Here is a 21,172-nt window from a genome sequence, read left to right as displayed (position 1 = left end):
TTATATTGCAGCCTGTTTCGGAATCTCAACATAAAATCTTTAGGCCTGAAGTGACGCTGAGGGGGTGAACTCCAATTGTATACACGATTCCATCACTGGCCAACATCTAGGAACTGGACTCCGTAGACTACTGTAGAAATGAAATTCTGCCTCCGAGCATCAACTGTCAACACAGTTGCATCCCATTTTCGCCCACGTTCCCGAATAGCCCTGGAATCTCCCCCCTTTTTTTTTTTTTTTTTTTTGGTAATCAGTCTACTGACTGGTTTGATGCGGCCCGCCATGAATTCCTTTCATCTCAGAGTAGCACTTGCAACCTACGTCCTCAATTATTTGCTTGACGTATTCCAATCTCTGTCTTCCTCTACAGTTTTTGCCCTCTACAGCTCCCTCTAGTACCATGGAAGTCATTCCCTCATGTCTTAGCAGATGTCCTATCATCCTGTCCCTTCTCCTTATCAGTGTTTTCCACATATTCCTTTCCTCTCCGATTCTGCGTAGAACCTCCTCATTCCTTACCTTATCAGTCCACCTAATTTTCAACATTCGTCTATAGCACCACATCTCAAATGCTTCGATTCTCTTCTGTTCCGGTTTTCCCACAGTCCATGTTTCACTACCATACAATGCTGTACTCCAGACGTACATCCTCAGAAATTTCTTCCTCAAATTAAGGCCGGTATTTGATATTAGTAGACTTCTCTTGGCCAGAAATGCCTTTTTTGCCATAGCGAGTCTGCTTTTGATGTCCTCCTTGCTCCGTCCGTCATTGGTTATCTTACTGCGTAGGTAGCAGAATTCCTTAACTTCATTGACTTCGTGACCATCAATCCTCATGTTAAGTTTCTCGCCGTTCTCATTTCTACTACTTCTCATTACCTTCGTCTTTCTCCGATTTACTCTCAAACCATACTGTGTACTCATTAGACTGTTCAATCCGTTCAGCAGATCATTTAATTCTTCTTCATTTTCACTCAGGATAGCAATGTCATCAGCTAATCGTACCATTGATATCCTTTCGCCTTGTATTTTAATTCCACTCCTGAACCTTTCTTTTATTTCCATCATTGTTTCCTCGATGTACAAATGGGTCAAATGGCTCTGAGCACTATGGGACTCAACTGCTGTGGTCATAAGTCCCCTAGAACTTAGAACTACTTAAACCTAACTAACCTAAGGACATCACACACATCCATGCCCGAGGCAGGATTCGAACCTGCGACCGTAGTGGTCGTGCGGTTCCAGACTGTAGCGCCTTTAACCGCTCGGCCACTCCGGCCGGCTCCCCGATGTACAGATTGAAGAGTAGGGGCGAAAGGCTACAGCCTTGTCTTACACACTTCTTAATACGAGCACTTCGTTCTTGATCGTCCACTCTTATTATTCCCTCTTGGTTGTTGTACATATTGTATATGACCCGTCTCTCCCTATAGCTTACGCCTACTTTTTTCAGAATCTAGAACAGCTTGCACCATTTTAAATTGTCGAACGCTTTTTCCAGGTCGACAAATCCTATTTTAAAGTGTCTTGATTTTTCTTTAGCCTTGCTTCCATTATTAACCGTAACGTCAGAATTGCCTCTCTCGTCCCTTTACTTTTCCTAAAGCCAAACTGATCCTCACCTAGCGCAGTCTCAATTTTCTTTTCCATTCTTGAGCTGTTAAGCTGATTGTGCGATAATTCTCGCACTTGTCAGCTCTTGCCGTCTTCGGAATTGTGTGGATGATGCTTTTCCGAAAGTCAGATGGTATGTCGCCAGACTCTTATATTCTACACACCAACGTGAATAGTCGTTTTGTTGCCACTTCCCCCAATGATTTTAGAAATTCTGATGGAATGTTATCTATCCCTTCTGCCTTATTTGACCGTAAGTCCTCCAAAGCTCTTTTAAATTCCGATTCTAATACTGGATCCCCTATCTCTTCTAAATCGACTCCTGTTTCTTCTTCTATCACATCAGACAAATCTTCACCCTCATAGAGGCTTTCAATGTATTCTTTCCACCTATCTGCTCTCTCCTCTGCATTTGATAGTGGAATTCCCGTTGCACTCTTAATGTTACCACCGTTGCTTTTAATGTCACCAAAGGTAGTTTTGACTTTCCTGTATGCTGAGTCTGTCCTTCCGACAATCATATCTTTTTCGATGTCTTCACATTTTTCCTGCAGCCATTTCGTCTTAGCTTCCCTGCACTTCCTATTTATTTCATTCCTCAGCGACTTGTATTTCTGTATTCCTGATTTTCCCGGAACATGTTTGTACTTCCTCCTTTCATCAATCAACTGAAGTATTTCTTCTGTTACCCATGGTTTCTTCGCAGCTACCTTCTTTGTACATATGTTTTCCTTCCCAACTTCTGTGATGGCCCTTTTTAGAGATGTCCATTCCTCTTCAACTGTACTGCCTACTGCCCTATTCCTTATTGCTATATCTATAGCGTAAGAGAACTTAAAACGTATCTCGTCATTCCTTAGTACTTCCGTATCCCACTTCTTTGCGTATTGATTCTTCCTGACTAATGTCTTGAACTTCAGCCTACTCTCCATCATTACTATATTGTGATCTGAGTCTATATCTGCTCCTGGGTACGAATTACAATTCAATATCTGATTTCGGAATCTCTGTCTGACCATGATGTAGTCTAATTGAAATCTTCTCGTATCTCCCGGCCTTTTCCAAGTATACCTCCTCCTCTTGTGATTCTTGAACAGGGTATTCGCTATTACTAGCTGAAGCTTGTTACAGAACTCAATTAGTCTTTCTCCTCTTTCATTTCTTGTCCCAAGCCCATATTCTCCTGTAACCTTATCTTCTACTCCTTCCACTACAACTGCATTCCAGTCGCCCATGACTATTAGATTTTCGTCCCCCTTTACATACTGCATTACCCTTTCAATATCCTCATACACTTTCTCTATCTGTTCATCTTCAGCTTGCGACGTCGGCATGTATACCTGAACTATCGTTGTCGGTGTTGGTCTGCTGTCGGTGCTGATTAGAACAACCCGGTCACTGAACTGTTCACAATAACACACCCTCTGCCCTACCTTCCTATTCATAACGAATCCTACACCTGTTATACCATTTTCTGCTGCTGTTGACATTACCCGATACTCATCTGACCAGAAATCCTTGTCTTCCTTCCACTTCACTTCACTGACCCCTACTATATCTAGATTGAGGCTTTGCATTTCCCTTTTCAGATTTTCTAGTTTCCCTATCACCTTCAAGCTTCTGACATTCCACGCCCCGACTCGTAGAACGTTATCCTTTCGTTGATTATTCAATCTTTTTCTCATGGTAACCTCCCCCTTGGTAGTCCCCTCCCGGAGATCCGAATTGGGGACTATTCCGGAATCTTTTGCCAATGGAGAGATCATCATGATACTTCTTCAATTACAGGCCACATGTCCTGTGGATACACGTTACGTGTCTTTATTGCAGTGGTTTCCATCGCCTTCTGCATCATCATGTCGTTGATCATTGCTGATTCTTCCGCCTTTAGTGGCAATTTCCCACCCCTAGGACAAGAGAGTGCCCTGAACCTCTATCAGCACCTCCACCCTCTTTGACAAGGCCGTTGGCAGAATGAGGCTGACTTCTTATGCCGGAAGTTTTCGGCCGCCAATGCTGATTATTTATCAAAATTTAGGCAGCGGTGGGTATCGAACCCGGGACCGAAGACGTTTTTGATTATGAATCAAACACGCTACTCCCTGGACCTGAGAAAAACACACGCGCTCTTCAATACCTGGTAGGACTCGTCAAGTTCAAGCTCGTGTTGGTGCATGCGGCTGAGGGAGTCAACTATTTGGTTATCGTGCCCTGGATTTTATTCTAATTGCAAAGTAAAATTCCTCCCTGCCTATCTAGGTATCCTTCCATAAGCGATCGCCTCTGTGTCATTGTAACATAGTCGTCTCTATCTCTTCCGTTGACCGATAGTGGAACTTGTTGAGGGCTCTTTATTTCTACCAGTTTTGCTTTCTTCGCTACAACCCGCACAAACTTTTCCACTTTTCATTCGAAACCTGACGCGACTGTTCTGTATAAACAAAGTCACTTGGATCCATTTCCGTTCATTCTTTGTTTCAGATGCCTAATATGCAGATAATTCCTATGCCCTGTTTATCTCGAAAAAATGGTTCAAATGGCTCTGAGTACTATTGGACTTAACATCGGAGGTCATCAGTCCCCTAGAACTAAGAACTACTTAAATCTAATTAACCTAACGACATCACACACACCCATGCCCGAGGCAGCAATCGAACCTGCGACCGTAGCGGTAGCGCGGTTCCAGACTGTAGCGCCTAGAACCGCTCGGCCACTCCGGCCGGCCACTAACAGCAACTGAATTGCCTTCAGCTGATGTGGCACCCTTTTCTCCGGTTCTTTACTATGAGGTGAAAAAAATAAAGGTTTACTAGCTTATTCAGTGGACTCTCTGTCTAGGCCTGCTTCGCTCAGTATGGTGCTGTGTGACGTTTACTTATTGTGTAACTGCGGGTTTGTTGCCAAAGGTTACACTAATAATGGAGTTTGAAAAAAAAAGGTGTAACTTTTATACACTACTGGCCATTAAAATTGCTACACCAAGAAGAAATGCAGATGATCAACGGGTATTCATTGGACGTGCTACAGACGCGAAATTTAACCGACAGGAATCGGTGGGTACATGAGGGTACTATGGAACGCCGTGCTGGATCCCAACGGCCTCGTATCACCAGCAGTCGAGATGACAGGCATCTTATCGGCATGGCTGTAACGGATAGTGCAGCCACGTCTCGATCCCAGAGTCAACAGATGGGGACGTTTGCAAGACAACAACCATCTGCACGAAAAGTTCGACGACGTTTGCAGCAGCATGGACTATCAGTTCAGAGACCATGGCTGCGGATACTCTTGACACTGCATCACACACAGGAGCGCCGGCGATGGTGTACTCAATGACGAACTTGGGTGCACGAATGGCAAAACGTCATTTTTTTCGCATGAATCCAGGTTCTGTTTACAGCATCATAATGGTCGCATCCGTGTTTGGCGACATCGCGGTGAACGCACACTGGAAGCGTGTATTCGTCATAGCCATACTGGCGTATCACCCGGCATGATGGTATGGGATGCCATTGGTTACACGTCTCGGTCACCTCTTGTTCGCATTGACGGTAATTTGAACACTAGACGTTACATTTCAGATGTGTTGCGACCCGTTGTCCTACCCTTCATTCGATTCCTGCGAAACCCTACATATCAGCAGGATAATGCACGACCGCATGTTACAGGTCCTGTACGGGCCTTTCTGGAAAATGTTCGACTGCTGCCCTGGCCAGCACATTCTACAGACCTCTCACCAATTGAAAACGTCTGGTCAATGGTGGCTGAGAAACTGTACACACCATCCAAGCTCTGTTTAACTCAATGCCCAGTTGTATCAAGCCGTTATTCTGGGTACTGATTTCTCAGGATCTCTGCACCCAAATTGCGTGAAAACGTAATCTCATGTTAGTTCTAGTATAATATATTTGTCCAATGAATACCCGTTTATCATCTGCATTTCTTCTTGGTGTAGCAATTTCAATGGCAAGTAGTGTATAAAATTAACATTTATTTGCTTTTTAAAATTGTTATTAAAAAATCACATTGGGTGCTGCAGCTCATTAGAAAACTAATAGGGAGACACTTGCGCGTTCACCTATGTATAAGGGAGGGCGACACCTACCAAGGTGTTCTGTGGACTACCAAGAGTATCATTTAACAGATTCGTTGTATCAGTCAGGTGCAACAGATCCATAGGCCAATATCAGTAAGCGTACATGTTGCCCTAAGTATATCTTTCCGTGTAGAAGCTATTCGAGCCTTTTGGCACCATATTTTATGATAACATACTGTTAAAATGCGGTATGTGTATAAGGATATAAGCACCTTTAATATGGACATGGATACTGTATGCGCCGGCCGGAGTGGCCGAGCGGTTCTAGGCGCTTCAGTTTTGAACCGCGCGACCGCTACAGTCGCAGGTTCAAATCCTGCCTCGGGCATGGATGTGTGAGATGTCCTTAGGTTAGTTAGGTTTAAGTAGTTCTAAGTTCTATGGGACTGATGACCTCAGATGTTATGTCCCATAGTGCTCAGAGCCATTTGAACCATTTGGACTGTATGTACACATTATTGTACGACGTGTTCTTCGTAATTTCAGGTGTTTGGTTTGAGAATGGGCGTGTCAGCAAGAAACCTGTAACCATTGCAGCAAAAATTTTATATGAATGAGACGGGTATATTTTAAAAACATTTTCCCGTCTCCTCGATAAGGGTTTATATTTCGTTACTTTGAATTCTAAACGGAATTTTCGTCTGGGAGAGTCCGGTTTAATGTGGCCTGTTTCATTACATACGAAGCATTCTCGTAGGTGCCCAATGTATGTAACGCATACATGAAGCTCTCGGTACTCGTTATGGAAAGGGATAGGTGTTTTAATTTCCACTTTAATAGATTTTATTCCATTTGAGATCGGGAAATAAACTGTCTCGTACCTCCTTCCGAATTGCACGTACGTTTTCATAAGTCTGCAGTTTCAGTTTTATTGCATCGTTTAAAACTCCATGAGAATATTAAAGAAAGGCATCATTTCCAAACTGCGTTTGACTGGACCAACGATAAACTTAGTGCCTGATACTAAGGTTTGCTGAAAGAAGCCAGAGCTGTCACGGATTACTCGCTCGTACAGTAAGTCAGAGCAAAGTTCGAAACAGTACTTTAAGTTGTTAGTATTAATTTGTTCCTGTTATTTTCATATAGGTAATTGTGGAGTTCTGAATTTAGACCTATTACTCGTTGTCCTTGTCGAATTTTGGTTTCATAGTACTCTTTGCACACGCTTACTAAAGTGTAAAGACTATCAACCTCCGCGTAACGTAGCTGTGTAGAAGCTCTACACTGGGGCGTCACTAATTTTATTTAGCTTGTAAACATTGGCTGCAGTGCACACAAGTAAACATTGTGGTATCGACGGCTATGATAGCCGCGGCAGAACTGCTACTATTGTTCTCATTATGTTGTATTAACTACGTTGTTTTGTTACAAGGAACTTTATGTTTAATATGTATATAATGGATTATAGTATAGTGACCCTTTTGTGGTACAGAGGCTTAAAAAATGTCCGTCTTGATGATACAGCTGTAAATAAATAATAGGAAAATGCTGTATGTAGGGGCAGGATGGTGTTTCTTACAGGATAGGATAATGATGTACCAAGTAGAGAGTGGGCTGCATAACAATCGATGACTTAATGGTATAAGTAGTATTTGGATACAGTTGAATTCTGGACGACGTTGACTGTGCCATAGCTTGTATGGAGACTTTGTAAGTAAAGACGTATGGAAAATTGTAATTTTAGTCTGTTGTGGGCTTCTTTTTTCGATTAATAATGTGCATCTTGTTTACCACGGTCTTAAATTCAGCCATCCCTCAGTAATTACAGCAGGAAATCTTAATCTGCGATCAGGTGACTAGAAGAAATCTGTAGTAACTGACTGTAATCAAAAATGTAAATCAAAGTAACACACAAAGCGGCTCTAGCGCTATTACTGTTTGGATTGGGCAGAACACGGACATTCTCAAACGATACTCGCAAGTTCCCCGCAGACGACTTCCAGCCTGCTCACGTAACCGTTTCTCCGCTTACAGTGCTTCACGTAACATTTCTCTCGCGTGGAAGACTCCTGTAAAGTTTGTCTCTTGTCTCGCCGGCGACGATGGAATGCCGAAGAGGTTCGTAGGCCTGGAACCACCTTGTTCTGCCGGATGGGACCCCAACCCCTGCACCCACCAGGGCTGCCAAACTTCTGTGATTGACTTCGCCGCTTGCACCAGCCAGAGGCAGCCAGCGGCCTCCGAAATTACACTGAATTATCTCGCAAACTCCGTTCGGCTCCTCTGCCCCTTCTAGTCGCTCGGCTGCCAGCAAAGTATTTGACTTCCGTAATGGATTAGCGCCATTAAAAGTGAGGGGCAAAACTTGCAGATTAAGTGGTCAACTTGCTGCACCCTAACTGGCTTCGACTTTCCAGGACAAAAGTTTAAAACGCGGTGGCCCTGCACAACCTTTCAGCGACAGAGTTACGGCGAACGCGGTAATAAACATGTCGTGCTGCTGAAGGAGACTGCTGCGTTGCTGTTTGTACCTCGGACGATTTTTGGGGTGTCTGAACTTCTTTCCGCACTTTCACAGTACTCCATTTAATACAAGCAGAGGAAATTATAAACACCTTGTATTGTGAAGACAAGAGATTCGTTATATTTACTTATTTAAAGACAGTCGAAGGGATACCTATTAAATTTAGTGTCAATTGAACTATGGAACTAGATCGAGATCTGATAGCGTTCCAATCCACTTGATAGAAATATATTTCTACGGACCGTTCGTTTTATCGAAATTCACCAATACTGAAATCAGTTCAAACGTTCTGCCGTTGTTGCTTTAAATAACAAACAAGGTAGTTCTAAGAGATTACCACTTCACAAGACTGTATCTTCTATGTGAATGGAAGTTTCAATTGTAAATTTGTAGCGTACCCACACGGTCTCCTAACTGACACATCTAACTTACGATAGTGCGTTCAGGACAGATGTCTAATTTTCAGGAAATGAATCTATCCCGATGAATTTTGTACTAGCTGAATGTGAATAAGTGTACTACTAAAGTGGTTGTGCCAACGAAACACCTTACACTAATTAATATCGAAACTAGAAAAATGTGTAATTGGGTTAATTTACTTTGAGTACCTAACGAGAATGTTATTAATTTTGAACTGTAATTTAACAAAACTGTAGTCGTTTAATGAGATAGTACGGTCGCCAGCTCGCGTTTGAGGAAACTTTAAGAAACTGATTGTAATGAGTGAAAATATCAATTTACGTAATAAATATTTAAAATTCTGTGGACAGTAAGAGTCAGTGCACGTGCTAGAGCTCGGGTGAACATGCAAAATCTTATGAAATATTTCAACGTTAATTACCATCACAATGAAGGCACTCTAATTTAAAATAATATATTATTTGCTTAATGTGTCACGTAACATGGCATTAATAGAGAAACATTACTCCACTGTAAAGTTTACTGTCCTTAGGTTTTAGTAATCGTTTCTTGTCAACAAATAACAGTGACTGAACATTGAATGCGTCACACACAGCCGCTATGGTAACAGGCAACGCCGGAAGTACGAAAGCAAAGAATCACACAGCACACTGATAAAAACATGAAGTTAAGTAACACTGCTAAAGTAAATTATGTGCAACACGTTTGCCAGACCAACTGATTTAACCACAAGTAAGTCTTTTTCTGAAAAATATGAGGAAATTAATTAAATCTGCAAAAATTAATCGCCGCGCGGAGTAGCCCCGTGGTTAGAGTCGTCATGTGACGGACTGCACGGCTACTCCCGCCGGAGGTTCGAGTCCTCCCTCGGGCATGGATGTTTGGGTTGATCTTAGCATATGTTAGTTTAAGTAATGTGTAAGTCTAGGGACTGATGACCTAAGCAGTTTGGTCCCTTAGGAATTCGCACACATTTGATCATTTGAACAAAAACTGATCAACACTATCAGCTAAATTCTAAAGTTCCTTTTTTCAGTGAGCTAGATAACTTTGTGTTTTGCTTCCTGGCTCTTTCATGAATTTAAAATGTAATTTTTTAAACTAACGTGGCACTCCGTTATTACCCTGATATGAACAGGATCCTACTGTTGACAGCGGTGATTTGGGGCAGTTATTGATACTGACAAAATATGAAGTCATTGAAACATCTCTAATGTTCAGCTGTGATTTTGATACGCTAGCAAGTCTTTAACATTTATCAACGTATGAAATGGTATGGTCTTATTTTGAAGTCGAGTTACTGTAGGCGTGGCGTAGTTAATGGCTCTGAGCACTACGGGACTTAATAGCCGTGGTCATCAGTCCCCTAGAACTTAGAACTACTTAAACCTAACTAACCTAAGGACATCACACACATCCATGCCCGAGGCAGGGTTCGAACCTGCGACCGTAGCAGACGCGCGGTTTCGGACTGCGCGCCTAGAACCGCGAGACCACCGCGGCCGGCGCGTGGCGTAGTTATCCGACGCCGACGATTGTTAGACAACTGTCTCTTTCTCTCAGTACGAGTAGATTTAAATATAACTATAAAAAAATTAAAAAACTAACATACATCCCGAAGGAATTATCCGAATTGGACGGAAATCGGTACATGTGATGTGCATGTGCAGACAAACAAATCAGCAGAATTTCAGAAAATTTTTGGTATTTATTCAACAGTAACAGCTTCACAAACTGAGCAAGTCAATAACGCATTGGTCCATCTCTGGTCCTTGTGCAAGCAGTTATTCGGCTTATCATTTACTGATAGGAGTTACAGGATGTTCTCCGTTGGAGGGCCCTGTTCGTAATTCTCCAAACGTTCTCCAATGCGGAGAATTCCGGCGACCTTGCTGGACAAGGTAGGGTGTGGCAGCACAAAGACAGACACTAGAAACTCTTGCCGTCCTCGGGTGGGCATTATCATGCTGAGACCGTAAGCCCAGGATGGCTTGATCGCTCACCAGTAAGGGTGCCGCGTATGGCAGTCAAAGGAGTCCTCCTATGGAAAGAAATGTCACCCCAGTCCATTACTCCTGCCTGTGGGCCATAAGGTGAACAACAGTCAGTTTGGTATCCCACCGCTATTCGGGTCCTCCATGTATTCTGCCAGGAGTATCATTGACTGGCGTAGATAGTCTTCAGTGATGTCTCGCTTCGAATTGAATCCCAATGACCAGCGAAGGTACGTCAGCAGACGTCTCTGACAGCAGGACCCCTTTCGTTATCATCCGCAGCACTCTTTCCAATACACGAAGCGTCGTAGGTGTTCTACGACCCCTTTTGTTACGGTTAATGGCAAGCCATCTTGGGCTTACATTTCTACAAGTGAAAGTCCGCCCGCACTCAGAAATGGTTTCAACTTCTTTTGTTCACGCTTGCCAAACCCTACCTTGCCCAGCAAGGTCACTGGAGCTCTCCTCAGTTTAGAAATTTTGGAGCATCACGGGCAGGGCCCTCCAACGATCTCGGGATTTTGACGATCTAACTTGCCATTTTGACGGAATCTGAAACTATATCCCTCAGTACGACACCCAAAAATTCCATCAATCAACGGCAAGCAGAATATTTGCTTACTTAAGGGGCAGAGGTGGATCAAATCGTTACTGACTTGCTCAATTTGTGAAGTTCTTTCTCTTGGAGAAATCATCCACTTTTTCTGAAATTATAATCATTTATTTGTATATACATGTACATCGCAGGGTCGCCATATGAAACGTCCCCTTAGAAAAATTTATGAATGACTGTGCTGATAAACCTCTTACATTATTTGCTTTTCAAACAGCTGTGCAGAACTGAACGTAATCAGACATTTCGCTCTTTGCCTATTCTGATCAACACTAAACTGACACCCAATAATTTTAGCGCAACGCAATCTGACTTTCAAAAATCCCTGCCATGGCCCTGACTAACAATAATATATAACCTTTCATCAATCACTTACCTCACAAAAATCTTCGTTACTCGAACTACTGCAATACAGTGAGCGGCACTACTGCCAGCTAAATAAAAGATTCTAACTACTGAAGGCACTAACTACTGATAGGCATAGTTAGCAAATGAAAGATTTTGATAGAGAACAAACAATGTATATACCTTAATAGTGTTCCAAAGTCATAATTAAGCCAGCAGCACTATATGCTAGTGAAACGCTCACACTCCACACAAAATGTGATTTAGAAAAAATACTAAAAGAAGAACGAAAAATTATGAGAAAGATTTTAGGTCCAAAATTAACAGAAGAAGGATACCGGATACAATCAAGAAGAACCACAGAAACTATATCAAACCTGGCAGCAGACATAAGAAGGCGAAGATTAAAATTTTATGGACATGTAACTAGACTTCCCCCCACACGACTCACCAACAGTATTCTCACTTACATAGAAAAAGTCAAATCAACAACACCATGGATTAGCCAAGTAAAATTAGATTTACAAAAAGCAAATATTGAACTTGAAGATGTCAAAGATAGAAAAACTTTTAGAAATAAGGTGGAAAAGTGGAATGTATTGTCGGAGAAGGAAGCACTAAAGAGACCATGAACAAAATGGACAGAAGAAAGAAAAAGAAAACATGGAGAACGAATGAAAGAAGTATGGAAGAAACGACGTCAGAAAGCTTTGCGTGATCCTTCTGGGTCCATTCGCGATAAGTAAGTAAGTAAGTATAGCAGTTCATGGAATCCAGTCTTACAAATTTACTGTCTCTGATGGACACACGTACAGATCGTCCGCTCTCAAAACTCCGCCATTTCTCTCCCCAAATCCACCACTGCTGGAGGCTCACCTCCAACTGCGCAACGCTACGCGCTGTTAACAGCCGACTGCCCAACACTACAATAGCCAACAACAATGCAAACCAGCCACAGACTGCACACAGCACAGCCAGTGATTTTCATACAGAGCGCTACGTGGCGTTACCAATATAAAAAACTAAACAGCCTACTTGCACCCCTTTCCTGTCCCATTCCTATCTCCCCTTCCCCCATCGGCCCATTCTTTCTCTCTCCCTGTCTCTGTCTCCGTCTCTTAGGATGTATTTCAAAAGGCAGTCTCTTCTTCCACTATTACTCTTGAAGTTCTTCCCAAATAACTACTGCACAATGACCCATACTATTGCTCGTTAACTTCAAACTGCTTTACCCAACCTTTACTCACCGTGAAGTTCACCCACTATGTTTTACACGCCTTTTCACATTTACTCTCTTCGGTCTCAGAGTCAACTTGAAACACTCTTGCGTACCGACAATGTTAGTGTCATACCGAGATTGTCTGTGCTTGGAGAGCTTTATTATCCACAACATAAAAACTTTGTCTTCGCCAAAGTGTCCACTACGTAGTTTGCAACATTGTTCTTAAACGATTTCTAATAATTTAGTATTACAGTATCTTAAATAATTTGTATTAACCATAAGATGACAAAATACTTATTAGTGATCTAAAATTATCATAAAATAGTTGAAAAAGAAGACTGAGGCCTACATGGAGGACTGTGATGCAGTATTACAATTTTCCGGTTCATGTGGCAGCTGGTAGTAGCCTCCACGGCAAAGCCCATCCGATCATTTCACGATGGCGTTAACGCAAAATCATTATAACAGAGGAAAACATGGCGTTATGCGTTTTTGGGCGTGATTATGGTCGAGTGTACGGCAATGGACCTCCTCAAGTGAGAGGCCGGTACAGATCCCGCACTGAACCACTTGCCTCCTTGTTCTACATATGTCACGATGCGTGTCTGTGACAGGAGTATGTGAAAAACTGTCGGTGTTCCTCCGCTTCAAACGACTCAGGGTGTACTGCGTCTGCAGGTAGAAGAGTAACAGCTCAGTTTGAATATCGTCTGCAATTGTACAGTGCGTTCGACAACATGGAGCTCATGTGAAGAATTGATGAGAACACTGATTGTAATATAATTGCAAAATTTGTGAGGTGCAGCTTAGAGCCTTACATCGTGCTAACTGAGATCGTAATTGCAGTGAACAGACGCACAGTATAAGTCACGCGCAGGAAAGGTGGCGTCAGATGCCTCAAAGTAAGTAGTTTCTATGCGAACTGGTACTGGTACAGGTACCTGACGGAGACTGTTGGAGCTGCAGTCAAAATACTGTCATTGTTACACTCCTGGAAATGGAAAAAAGAACACATTGACACCGGTGTGTCAGACCCACCATACTTGCTCCGGACACTGCGAGAGGGCTGTACAAGCAATGATCACACGCACGGCACAGCGGACACACCAGGAACCGCGGTGTTGGCCGTCGAATGGCGCTAGCTGCGCAGCACTTGTGCACCGCCGCCGTCAGTGTCAGCCAGTTTTCCGTGGCATACGGAGCTCCATCGCAGTCTTTAACACTGGTAGCATGCCGCGACAGCGTGGACGTGAACCGTATGTGCAGTTGACGGACTTTGAGCGAGGGCGTATAGTGGGCATGCGGGAGGCCGGGTGGACGTACCGCCGAATTGCTCAACACGTGGGGCGTGAGGTCTCCACAGTACATTGATGTTGTCGCCAGTGGTCGGCGGAAGGTGCACGTGCCCGTCGACCTGGGACCGGACCGCAGCGACGCACGGATGCACGCCAAGACCGTAGGATCCTACACAGTGCCGTAGGGGACCGCACCGCCACTTCCCAGCAAATTAGGGACACTGTTGCTCCTGGGGTATCGGCGAGGACCATTCTGCATGAAGCTGGGCTACGGTCCCGCACACCGTTAGGCCGTCTTCCGCTCACGCCCCAACATCGTGGAGCCCGCCTCCAGTGGTGTCGCGACAGGCGTGAATGGAGGGACGAATGGAGACGTGTCGTCTTCAGCGATGAGAGTCGCTTCTGCCTTGGTGCCAATGATGGTCGTATGCGTGTTTGGCGCCGTGCAGGTGAGCGCCACAATCAGGACTGCATACGACCGAGGCACACAGGGCCAACACCTGGCATCATGGTGTGGGGAGCGATCTCCTACACTGGCCGTACACCACTGGTGATCGTCGAGGGGACACTGAATAGTGCACGGTACATCCAAACCGTCATCGAACCCATCGTTCTACCATTCCTAGACCGGCAAGGGAACTTGCTGTTCCAACAGGACAATGCACGTCCGCATGTATCCCGTGCCACCCAACGTGCTCTAGAAGGTGTAAGCCAACTACCCTGGCCAGCAAGATCTCCGGATCTGTCCCCCATTGAGCATGTTTGGGACTGGATGAAGCGTCGTCTCACGCGGTCTGCACGTCCAGCACGAACGCTAGTCCAACTGAGGCGCCAGGTGGAAATGGCATGGCAAGCCGTTCCACAGGACTACATCCAGCATCTCTACGATCGTCTCCATGGGAGAATAGCAGCCTGCATTGCTGCGAAAGGTGGATTTACACTGTACTAGTGCCGACATTGTCCATGCTCTGTTGCCTGTGTCTATGTGCCTGTGGTTCTGTCAGTGTGATCATGTGATGTAACTGAGCCCAGGAATGTGTCAATAAAGTTTCCCCTTCCTGGGACAATGAATTCATGGTGTTCTTATTTCAATTTCCAGGAGTGTATTTGCAATTCTATTTGCTTTATTTTGTGATAGCTTATTAATTATTGTTATAACTGCGCTTAGTTAGGAGAGTGAATAAAGGTGTCAATGCGAAACGACGTTTTATGTTAAGTTTTTATACTAAACATTGAAGTAACCGGTCTAGTGAGGAATGTTCGAAAATGACGTGCATGTTAGTCATTCGTAACTTCGAATTAGTAATAATCTGTTTCGTCAGTATATGATACTGGGGAAATGAGATCATGATTTCCGTAAAGTAGTTTTGTTAAGAGGGAATTTATTTTATATCTGCGGATTTTCAAAATTTATTCATGGTAGTTTACTGTTCTGATTCAGTAATAAATTCTGATTGGTCCCGTATAAATGCGCGGGATTGAGCGGATTCGATGCTGCTTTCCGACTTTCTCTGCCAATCAGATATCAGCATATTCGCGCGTATTTTGTGAGCCAGAAACTTCTTTTGTGGAGAGAGATTAGGAGTATCGGGGCTTGAACCTCATAGTGATCAGACGTATCGGTAGGTGAAAATCACTAATACTGTGATGTTTCGGTACCAAATGTTTCAGAGGTGCCGCAACAAATGGAAGAGAGTTTTAATGCATTGTGTGAAATTCAGAAGTTTTGGTGACATTTTAAATAACTAAACTCAGCGGGACGTGTTGCTTACTCGCGAACGTGAACATTTCTTTACATAAGACTGATTACAGCAATATTTGAGCGTGATCTTCTATAAAAAGTATCCGTTTGTAAGCTTCCTGCGAAGGATAAATAATGATTACCATTAGCTGGCTACGGCTATGAATGATGTGTGCGTATGGACTTTTCAGACTGTGTACAGCTTAGAAGTAAGGCTTGTTAGTAACTGGTGTATGCTAGCTCACTGTAATAACGTGAAATTTTACGCACATTAATTCAGGATGGATATAATTAAACTTTCCTTATTTAACACGTTATAACATGGAAACTAATTACCGTACAAGAACCAAACTTCGTAACGTTAATGTCAAGGACATGAGGAGGAGGAATAATACAGAATAAATTCAATGTCCCGTGTGGTAGCTGCGCGGTCTTGGGCTTCTTGCCACGGTTCGCGCGGCTCCCCCCCTCGGAGTTTCGAGTTCTGCCTCGGGCTTTTGTGTGTGTGTGTGTGTGTGTGTGTGTGTGTGTGTGTATGTGTGTTTTGTCCTTAGCGTAAGTCAGTTTAAGTTAGATTAAGTAGTGTGTAAGCCGAGGGACCGATGACCTCTGCAGTTTCGTCCCATAGGAACTTACCACAATAAATAAATTCAGTTGAAACTCTTTTAATGTGTTGCTGCGGCACATCATATCATTACATATCTGTACCATTACTGCTATAGATGGCGCTCAAACATGGCACCCTTGAGTGTCAAGAAGAGTCTGAAAGCGTAGGATTGCATTTTGCACAGCAGAACGAAGTATGTTCGTTGGTAATGTGGCTACCTATTTCGATGTGCTGAGCTTCAGATCAGCACATATTTGAGTCTTCACCTGGCAAACCCTGTCCTTCAGGTAGCCCCACAACCAGAAATCGCAGGGAGTGAAATCAGGTGATCGCATTGGCCAGACATTTGGAACCGATCGGCTGATAATTCGATCGTTTCCATATGTGTTTCGGAATAGCAGATGAACTTCACGAGCGATGTGCGGCGGGCCCCGATCATGCATGAAAATTGGTGAGTTTAAAGCGTCTTTCTTCTGTATGGCGCGCATGACATGCTGGCGAAGCAAATCACAGTAACGCTGGCCAGTCACACTGCACGTCTTTGGTCCTTGAGCGCCAACCTGTTCTAAAAAGAATGGGCCAATGATGAACGTAGGCGTGAAGCAAAACCATACGGTGACACGTTCACCATGCAGAAGAACTTGATGCACAGTCACTGGAGGTGAAGATCCCCACACTCGGCGATTCTGTGTGTTCACCTCAGCTTCGTCTGTCCGTACGATAGTCCAAGGCCAGCTCTTGTCAAATTCAATCCCTGCCAGAAAGTGGATAGCGAAGTCAACACATCGTTGTGCGTCCTGTGGTGTAAGCAGCCATGCGAAATGGATCTTGAACTGATATGATTGAGGATGGTTCGAGGCACCTTCCGTATATTGGACCACGGGATGCTCGACTGTCGTGACGCAGCACGCGCACTGCATGACGGTCGGGAATTCCGTGCAGCGCTCTCTGCGACGGCAAAAGCGATTTCATCAACCACCTGTGGTGCAACCGGTCGTCGGCCTCTTCCCGGATCGACGCCCAGTTCTCCAGTGGACTTCTTTATCATGCTCCGCACAGCAGGTGGAGAAAGTGGATCCCCCCCCCCGTAATCCGGAGATATCCCCGAAGTGCAGCTGCAGTTTTGATACTAGATCTTCACCAATAATGCGCTGCTCCGTTTGTCCAAGTTCATGATGACACATCAAGTGCGCTGCGACTGGTCGACTGTTTGAGACTATGAATCACGATGCCTGATCACGGCACCTGGTGGCCATAGTTAGAACTGGACGATGGCGCTGTGACGCATGGAAACCATGCACCCTGTACTCTGTTCATTAATGCTACCAAATCTGGTACTCGTACGCTAGTTAATTTCTGTGTCATGTTAAATAAGGAAAGTTTAATATTAACCATCCGATACTTTCATTTAACTATAATTGCCTTTCCATCAACAAACAAATTTTACGAGGTGTACAACTGTTTTCTCTATAGCTTTTTGAAGCTGAGAACTGCATTTCAGTAACTTCAAGAAGGCGTGCGTGCGGGAAGACGTCAACACAAGGTGAGTGGGACTTTATTCGCAGCGGAATCGCACCGCGCCGCGGAATGTACTTTGTATGTGCATGTAAAAGCTATACCCTTGTCAGGTCGAATGGTTCTTTTGAAAATAAAAGAAGTATGTAGTCCTATGCACAAGGTAAAAAACACCCAAATGTCCAACGTACAGTTTTATGAAATCGGATGAGTCTTTTTCAAACGCCTTGTAATTACACTTGTTTGTGTTGTGTTATTGCAGAATACTCCACAAACGATGTTTGTTGTTCCACATTGTGTATGGAAATGGAATCGTGAGCCTGACTGGGTATAAGAAAATTAAGTGACTACGAGTTTTGCCAGGGACTTAAGGAATAATAAAATCCCGTGCGGTTAAAGGCGCTGCAGTCTGGAACCGCAAGACCGCTACGGTCGCAGGTTCGAATCCTGCCTCGGGTATGGATGTTTGTGACGTCCTTAGGTTAGTTAGGTTTAACTAGTTCTAAGTTCTAGGGGACTAATGACCTCAGCAGTTGAGTCCCATAGTGCTCAGAGCCATTTGAACCATTTGAATAATAAAATCACGTTGTTTATTATGATGATGTATACGAACCTGGAAAGTGACAATAGGTGTCTTGTTCAACAATTGTACAAGCTTGCATCTTGCTAAGGGCTAAGTCCTCTGTAATACCTCTTGATTTGTTATTAATTTGTATATAGTTGTAATATAGGCTCAGTGGTTTTCCTCATTGCCTTCAGTCACTTGTACACTATGCGCCCTCAAATAACATCTCAATTTTAGAATAGCGTTTTGTCATTAGAAACTCTTCGTCTTTAGCGAGTTATTAATTAAAGACATAAAGTCAGCGATTTAAGAAATTCCGAATCTTTTGGGAATCTTTACCGGTGAATATCGAATGAGGAACCAGCGACCAGAGAAGATAAGCGCACTTCACCAAACTTCGATAAAATCAAACTCGAAGTGACTGCTATTCTGTTTGGCTGCACGTAATCTGATATGTAACGTAGTTCTTGCTTTATCTGTAGTTTGGTGGTTTGTATCTTAAGTACAAAATCCAACACGTATGTACTACGTAGATTCTGTATAGGAAATAATTTCGCTCCTACACACATCGGAAAAATATTTGCATCACCCCGGTTCGCTGAAGACAGACGTTGACTGTGGATACTGTATCACATTTACAGTCCGTGTGACTGTTCATAGATGTCACTAAACTCGCCCGAAGATGTACACAACTCCGCATGAGCTGCTGCGCCTATTAGACGGTGGGGGTCTGACAGCCGATAAGTTGCAGTCATTCTATCAGGAAGGAGGCACACGGCTCGTGTTGTCTGTCGTGCGACCATGCCTAGACGGTCAATACCGCGGTTTGATCGCGTCAGCATTGTTACTTTGTGCCAGGGAGGGTTCTCAACAAGGGAAGTGTCCAGGTGTCTCGGAGTGACCCAAAGCGAGATTGTTCGGACATGGAGCAGATACAGAGAGACAGGAACTGTCGATGACATGCCTCACTCAGGCCGCCGAAGGACTAATATTGCAGCGGATGATCGCTACCTATGGATTACGGCTCGGGGGAACCCTGACAGCAACGCCAACATATTGAATAATGCTTTTCGTGCAGCCACAGGACACCGCATTACGACTCAAACTCTGCACAGTAAGCTGCATGATGCGCAACTTCACACGACGTCCATTGCGAGTTCCATCTTTGCAACCACTACACAATGCAGCGCGGTACAGATGGACCCGACAACATGCCAAATGGACCGCTCAGGATTGGCATCACGTTCTCTTCACCGATGAGTGTCGCATACACCTTCAACCAGACAATCGTCGGAGACGCGTTTAGTGGCAACCCGGTCCGGGTGAACACCTTACACACACTGTCCAGCGAGAGCAGAAAGGTGGAGGTTCCCTGCTGTTTTGCGGTGGCATTATGTGGGGCCGACATACGCCGCTGGTGGTATTGGAAGGGGCCGTAACGGCAGTACAATACATGAATGCCATCCTCTGACCGATACTGAAACCATATCAGCAGCATATTGGCTAGTCATTCGTCTCCATGGACGTTTTCAGTTCAAGGTGGCTTCAATGACTTTCCGTTGAAAGTACACAGAAGTGACAAAAATCACGAATACCTCTCAATATCTTGTCGAAACTCCCTTTGCCCGTCCTAGTTCAGCAGTTCTACGTGGTATAGATGTAAGAAGCCGGACGTCCCTTGCAGAGATGTTGAGCTATGTTGCCTCTATAGCCGTCCATAATGACGAAAGTGTTGCACGATTTTATGCCGCTTGATGATACCACATAAACTTTCGATAGGATTCAAGTCGGGAGATCTGGGTAGCCAAATCATTCGCTCGAATCCTCCAGAACGTTATTCATACCAATTGAGAACAATTATGGCCTGGTGACATGGCCCATTGTCATCCATAAGATTTCCATTGTTGTTTGGGAACATGAAGTCAAAAAACTTATTTTTTTAAATGTTTTCATACTGACAAAGGGACCCTTCTTTCCGTTGGTTATCACTCTCTTTCCAGAATGAGATTTTCACTCTGCAGCGGAGTGTAAGCTGATATGAAACTTCCTGGCAGATTAAAACTGTGTGCCCGACCGAGACTCGAACTCGGGACCTTTGCAGGAGAGCTTCTGTAAAGTTTGGAAGGTAGGAGACGAGGTACTGGCAGAAGTAAAGCTGTGAGTACCGGGCGTGAGTCGTGCTTCGGTAGCTCAGTTGGTAGAGCACTTGCCCGTGAAAGGCAAAGGTCCCGAGTTCGAGTCTCGGTCGGGCACACAGTTTTAATCTGCCAGGAAGTTTCACATCAGCGCACACTCCGCTGCAGAGTGAAATTCTCATTCTGGAAACATCCCCCAGGCTGTGGCTAAGCCATGTCTCCGCAATATCCTTTCTTTCAGGAGTGCTAGTTCTGCAAGTTTCGCAGGAGAGCTTCTGTAAAGTTTGGAAGGTAGGAGACGAGGTACTGGCAGAAGTAAAGCTGTGAGTACCGGGCGTGAGTCGTGCTTCGGTAGCTCAGTTGGTAGAGCACTTGCCCGCGAAAGGCAAAGGTCCCGAGTTCGAGTCTCGGTCGGGCACACAGTTTTAATCTGCCAGGAAGTTTCATATCAGCGCACACTCCGCTGCAGAGTGAAAATCTCATTCTGGAAACATCCCCCAGGCTGTGGCTAAGCCATGTCTCCGCAATATCCTTTCTTTCAGGAGT

At 44.3% G+C, this 21,172-nt stretch overlaps 1 non-coding gene across 1 annotated transcript; it reads left to right on the top strand.

Moving 5' to 3' along the window:
* Positions 1–20,669: 20,669 nt before the first annotated feature.
* On the top strand, positions 20,670–20,744 carry Trnas-uga (transfer RNA serine (anticodon UGA)). Its single transcript has one exon. It is a non-coding gene; the product is annotated as a tRNA-Ser (tRNA).
* Positions 20,745–21,172: the final 428 nt, after the last annotated feature.

The sequence above is a fragment of the Schistocerca nitens genome, chromosome 2, assembly GCF_023898315.1.
Source record: "Schistocerca nitens isolate TAMUIC-IGC-003100 chromosome 2, iqSchNite1.1, whole genome shotgun sequence".
In the NCBI taxonomy this organism is placed as follows: Eukaryota; Metazoa; Arthropoda; class Insecta; order Orthoptera; family Acrididae; genus Schistocerca; species Schistocerca nitens.
This window is presented reverse-complemented; position numbering and strand designations above follow the sequence as displayed.